Source organism: Lycium ferocissimum, chromosome 5, assembly GCF_029784015.1.
Source record: "Lycium ferocissimum isolate CSIRO_LF1 chromosome 5, AGI_CSIRO_Lferr_CH_V1, whole genome shotgun sequence".
NCBI lineage: Eukaryota > Viridiplantae > Streptophyta > Magnoliopsida > Solanales > Solanaceae > Lycium > Lycium ferocissimum.
In genome coordinates, this window is record NC_081346.1 from 9343066 (window position 1) to 9348829 (window position 5764).

A 5764-nucleotide genomic window follows, 5' to 3' on the forward strand; every position below is an offset into this window, starting at 1 on the left:
TCTTATCCATCCTGAATGAGCCTCTGGCTTCAGTAATTGTAAGCTCAGAACAATATGATAAATCACTTCTATGTATGAATAATATGAAAATTCATCTTTTATAACATGTTAAATTATAATCACAATGTAAAAAATTTAATTACACGATTAATGAATTTAAGTCAAATCATACATAAAATTGATAACTTATACTACATGGTGCAAGAGATAATATTCCCAGAATCTAAAGTTTAGAAAAAAACTGAGCTTCTGCACTGCTAGCTTATTTATAGAAAACGTAACTGAGCAATAGATGGCTTTACAAGCTTGTGCTTCTTTTTTTTAAAATAATCTTTGATTTCTCCTCAACCCAAATGAGTTGGATGGTCTGCATTAGTGGCACATCCAGAATTGTTATGTCGTGGATGCTCAAATGCCTTTAATCTAAATTTACTTTCTAAGATTGGGTGCTCAATCAATATCTTTAATTTGTATGTTATTAGAATTAGTTCTTAATATAAAAATATAATGAGTGAGTAAAAAATAATGGATGCCAGAATTCTCAATATATGCCTGCCACCAGGATGTATATATTGCTGGAAATATAAACAATATCAATCAGAATAATGAAGAAAGCGATAGAAACAACTTATCAAATGAACACCGCTGCGTCGTGGCAAGCCACTGTCTTGAAAGTGATTTCGGATTGACTCCGGTGCAAATCGTTTAGCCCGTTCGCTCCCCAAGATTCCACAACACTTACTCTAGTGGCTAGAAGTTTAGAGTTTCACAAAACCAATTGCCCAGAAACAACTCAAGAGGAAAAAATGACGGGAAGGAAATTTTTACGTGTGTAAACAATTCACCGAGAAGAGAGGATATATAAGCTGAAATATAAAGGGTCAGAGAAGGAATTGATGAGCCATTAATCTGGCCATTAAAGAGAACTTAAAGACCATTATCCAGGCCATTTAAACCAGCCATTCAATGGAGTTGAAAAGGGGAGAAAAATAATTTATTTGTACTTTGCATTACACAAAGTTATTTCTAACAATCCCCCACTAATGCAAAGATAAAAAGTAAGAACAACTTTGGGCAAAAGGAAGGAACATGTACTTAAGTGTCAATATCTTTGAATTTGAATTAACACGTAGTGAAATGAGGCAACAACTAATATCCACAAAGTGAAGCACTCTTGAACTGAATGGACATGAGTTGAGACCCCCACAACACATACTATATCCTTGATTTTATGCAAACTCCGCAATACTAACACAGTGATTTTTATGGCCATGCACTAAACCTCGGGTCTCGTGAATGCTCTAGAAAAACAGCCCAAGTTTTTCATAAAAGACGGTCAAACCTTTACATTCACATAGGTGATTCCATCAAGTCTATCTTCAACTTAGACTACCATAAGCCTATGGAATCATTAAGAGCAAAAATTAGCTCAACCTTTCTCATATCAAGGGTGAATCCATTCAGTACTTCTCAAAAGCACCACCACAAAGGGTTATGGAAACATTAAGAGTAAAACTCAAGTAAATCCATCAAGTGCTTCTCAAAAGCACCACCACAACGGGCTATGGATTAAGAGTAAAACTCAACCTTATAAAACACTACGACACGCCATAGGGATAGGATATGTAGTGCATATTGACGGCCTATATGGCTTCGTTTGACCACAAACGAATATCCACTATATTACCTCAATCCATGGTCTTTGGCCCTATCCCCCTCGACGTTTCAAAGATTATTCTCTTTGCTAAATTTTTTGTTAAAGGATCCGCCAAATTTCTATCCGGCCTTTTAAATTCCAATGAAATAACACCACGCTTCAACAATTGCTTGACAACATCATGTCCAACGAAAAGGTGTCTTTTTTTTTCCATTGTACACACTACTCTTAGCAATTTAAATTGCCTCTTGTGAGTCACAATTTAAAGAAATTAGTGTTGCTAGTTCCCCCACAATGGCACATCTGCCAATATTGGAGATAAAAATCATCATATACAAATAATAACACGTAAGTTACTTCAAGACTAATATATGCACCTGCAACACTCTTTTTAAAGCAATCTCAAAGATGCAAATCACATTTTTCATGATGAATATTTTCTCGTTTCATTAATCTCCACTATTTTGAGAATAAAATAAAATATTTTACTCGTGAAAATGTATCACACATTAATAAAGAAGTTTTAGGTAAAAGATAATTTTACCTTTTCATCTCTTGAATTTGACAGGTAGAAAAGTATTTTACCCTTTCAACTCACAATAGGGTTAGTAGAGAACTTCTACCTTGATATTCGTTGATTTTTCAATTCTTTATCACCTTGAGATCCACGAAAGAAATGTAATATATCTTTCCACCTCTACTAACTGTGTTCTTGAAATCAGTTAAGTTCGAATGCACTAGTTCAACCAATTCTGTTTTTCTACTAGTGACAATCTTAAAAGGCATTTTGCTATGTTTTGCTTCTACACAAATTGGGCACTTAGAAAATTCATCAACATTCATCGCATGAATTAAATCCATATTTCTAAGTCTTTATACAGAAGCAATATTAACATGACCTAGCCTACCTGTCACAAATCAATAGACTCAGCAATATAAGCAGATTTGAGAGTACTTTTCATCATTGATGATCTCTTAAAGTGTAGAAAAATTTACATTTTCAGTTATTAAACATTCTTCACGAGAGACATTACAAAAATTATCACTCTTTAAAGGAGACATATTTTCCAAAATCCCAGCATTAATGCTTTATTTCAACTATAGTGGTGTGCTCAATTACATCACTACTAACAACAAGAAGGCATATCCAATAAACATAAAATCATATGTTTTCGAAACTATTTTTTTTTTCCTCGTAGGTTCAGGTAACATAACCTTAGCAAGACGTCCCTCACTTACAAATATTTCAGGTTGGACGAATAATATTTTCACAATTTATAAAGGGGTTTTCTAGTTTCTTATACTCTGATTGTGTATTTAGCAAGCATATAAAATAGCTTCTCTTAAAAAAAAATTATTCAGTGCACAAGTTCAAAGAAATCAATCAAGCAAGTTTCTAGCATTTTCATTCATGACTAAAAACATTTACCACAACTAAATCACGGTCACAATATCATTTGCCAAAAAAAAAAAATGTCTTTCTTAATTAAAAACATTCTCAAAAATAAATCTTTGCTCCAACATTTTCTAATAATTCCACATTAACCAAATTGGTTCAAATATTAGGAATATCCAAGACCTCAGTTAAAGCCAATATTTTTTCAGATGAGAGTTTGAGAAGATTTTTTTTTTCCCCAAGAACTTGAGTAATTCTTGAATCACTAAAATAAATAAATTCTTCTCTTTCAACTTGGGTGTAGAATACAAAATAATTTTAGTTAGCACAAATGCGCCCAACAGCACCAAAGTCTAACACCCAGTTTCTCACATTGGCCACAAGATTCACTTGTGAAATGACCAAAAAATTTATATCACCCATTTTAATGAAATTTATTTTTGATTTAGCGGTGTTGACACCCAATTTTGTCCCTCATCTATTCCGATTTAGTTCCGTGGGCTTCTAATTTTATTGATAATCTAAATACTTTTTACTCACTACTATGTTATTATTATTGCTGCTATTATTTGCAGGTAACGCTACTTTATTACAATTAGTATTTTAATATTACCCTCACATTACTACTTATTTATCACTTGTTAATCATAAAGTTAAGCTAGATAACATTTTCTACACTATTATTACATTATCTATATATTTATAGTTTGTTATTATTAATAAATTAGTAACATTAAATTATATCCTTATTACTATTAATTACTAATTATGGGATTATTCCATACACTTTCCAAGTTATAAAGAAACATGAGAAATTGGAAGAGGCCAAACGAACGGCCCAATTCTCGGCCAGATTTTAGTAGCCCCAACAGAGCCCAATCCGAATTCTTCAGCCCAGCAACATTACATCAGACCCGGCCCATTTGAACAATTTTCCCTAGACCTAGTCCTCTTCATCACCAGCCGCATCATCACTCTCTCTCTTTCGTTCCATTTTCAGCAAAAGAACAAGCTTCATCAGTCATGGACAGAAGTTGCCCACTCCATTTTTATGCCATAGTTTTGTCTCTACCTCACTCTGCTCATCTCAGCCACGCTCTTGGACTCTTCTTCCCCTTTGAGCGAAAATTCAAGCTACTTTCTCTCCAACTTAGACCATGCCTCTCCATTTCTACGAAATCTTTTGCTTTAACATAAAAAATTCAGAAAAAATGAACAGCTTTATTTAATTTCAAACGGTTACTTCACTTCAAATCCCGCCCAAAAACGAGTGAAACCCTAGTTTTCGTCTACTATAAAACGGCCTTAAATCCGTAGCCGAAGGGGGGACTTTTTTTTTAGTCGGTAGCATACTCTAAAATTTCATACTACTTTTTTCTTTAACATTTTCTCATAGAAGAATTTCTGGGTTTTGGTTCTGAGATTTTTTGGTCCGTTTACCTCCCCCTATATATTATACGATTTGATAAATTATTTTTATCTGCTCTTGAACATTTTCTGGACACAAAGCTTTCTGGTTCGTTTCGATCTGAGGTTCGAATCGTTCGTCGTATTCGAGTGTGGATTCGCGACCCTCGACGCCCCGTTCACTGTACCACAAAAGGTAATTTCTTCCTCGTCTTAGCTTATTTTCATTCTAGTGGTTCAGTTTGTTTATGAGTTTCTTTTTTGTGTGAATTGATTTAGTAGTAATTTCGTTAATTTAGGCAGTTTACTATACTAGTGTAATTGAAGAGGTTTTGCTGGTAATTAAGTAGTGTTTATGCATGTCAGTTTAATTTGATTTGTTTAAATCTGTTAGTTATATGATATGCTATCTTGTAAAATTTGTGTCTATGGCAGTAAATTCAGTTCGTTTAGCATGCTCGTGTCAGTTTTAATATGTATTGTTAAGTATTTGATTGGGCCTGCTTTTAGCTGAGCATGTTCTACCTAACCTGATTCATCTTAATCTGCCAACACATTAGTTTAGTATGGATAAACATGTTTATGTTAACTTAAGCATGATATGCTATTCAAGTTATTCATATTTCTATGCTAAATTTAGCTCAGCTGGTACAGCACATTTGTGTTAGCTTAATCGGCATATTTTAAAAATGAAAACTCGTCCTGTTGACTGAGCATGTTTCGATCTAGTCTGGTTCTTTAGCTCAAATTATTTAAATGTTGGTCTTTGTAAACGCGTTCAGGTTAGATTAAACTAGCCAATCACGGTAATTAGCTCATTTAGGTATACTTTAGCCATTTTGTTGTTGCTTTTTGGAGTTGAAACTGCTGCTGCATTTTAACCATTCTGCTGCTCTATGTTGGTCCATGAAGTGTTGCACTTTGGCCGTTTCTTTCTGCTTTATTTGTGGTCATGAACTGCTGTAATTACAGCCACGTTAAAATAGTACCTTTCAGGTCTTGTAATTTGTTTAACTTAATTTCCGAAGGTGTTCTAATATAAATGAGGGTTCTCTGTTTGTTTTTAATAAATTGCTACCCGAAAATATGTTTCCACTTAGTGCGGCACTTAGAATACCATTTCAGTAATTGCCCCTGTCTTGAACTAGGAATCAGAGTTGATGAAACAAAGTTAAATGTTTCAGCTATCATGTCTACACATATCGTCTAAAAGAAGCCTTCTTTGTTTATTGCTACCCTCGTATGTGTCTCAATGCGAGTACTAGATTGGTTGGAGTTTGTATTAGATTTACCGTGAGTATGAA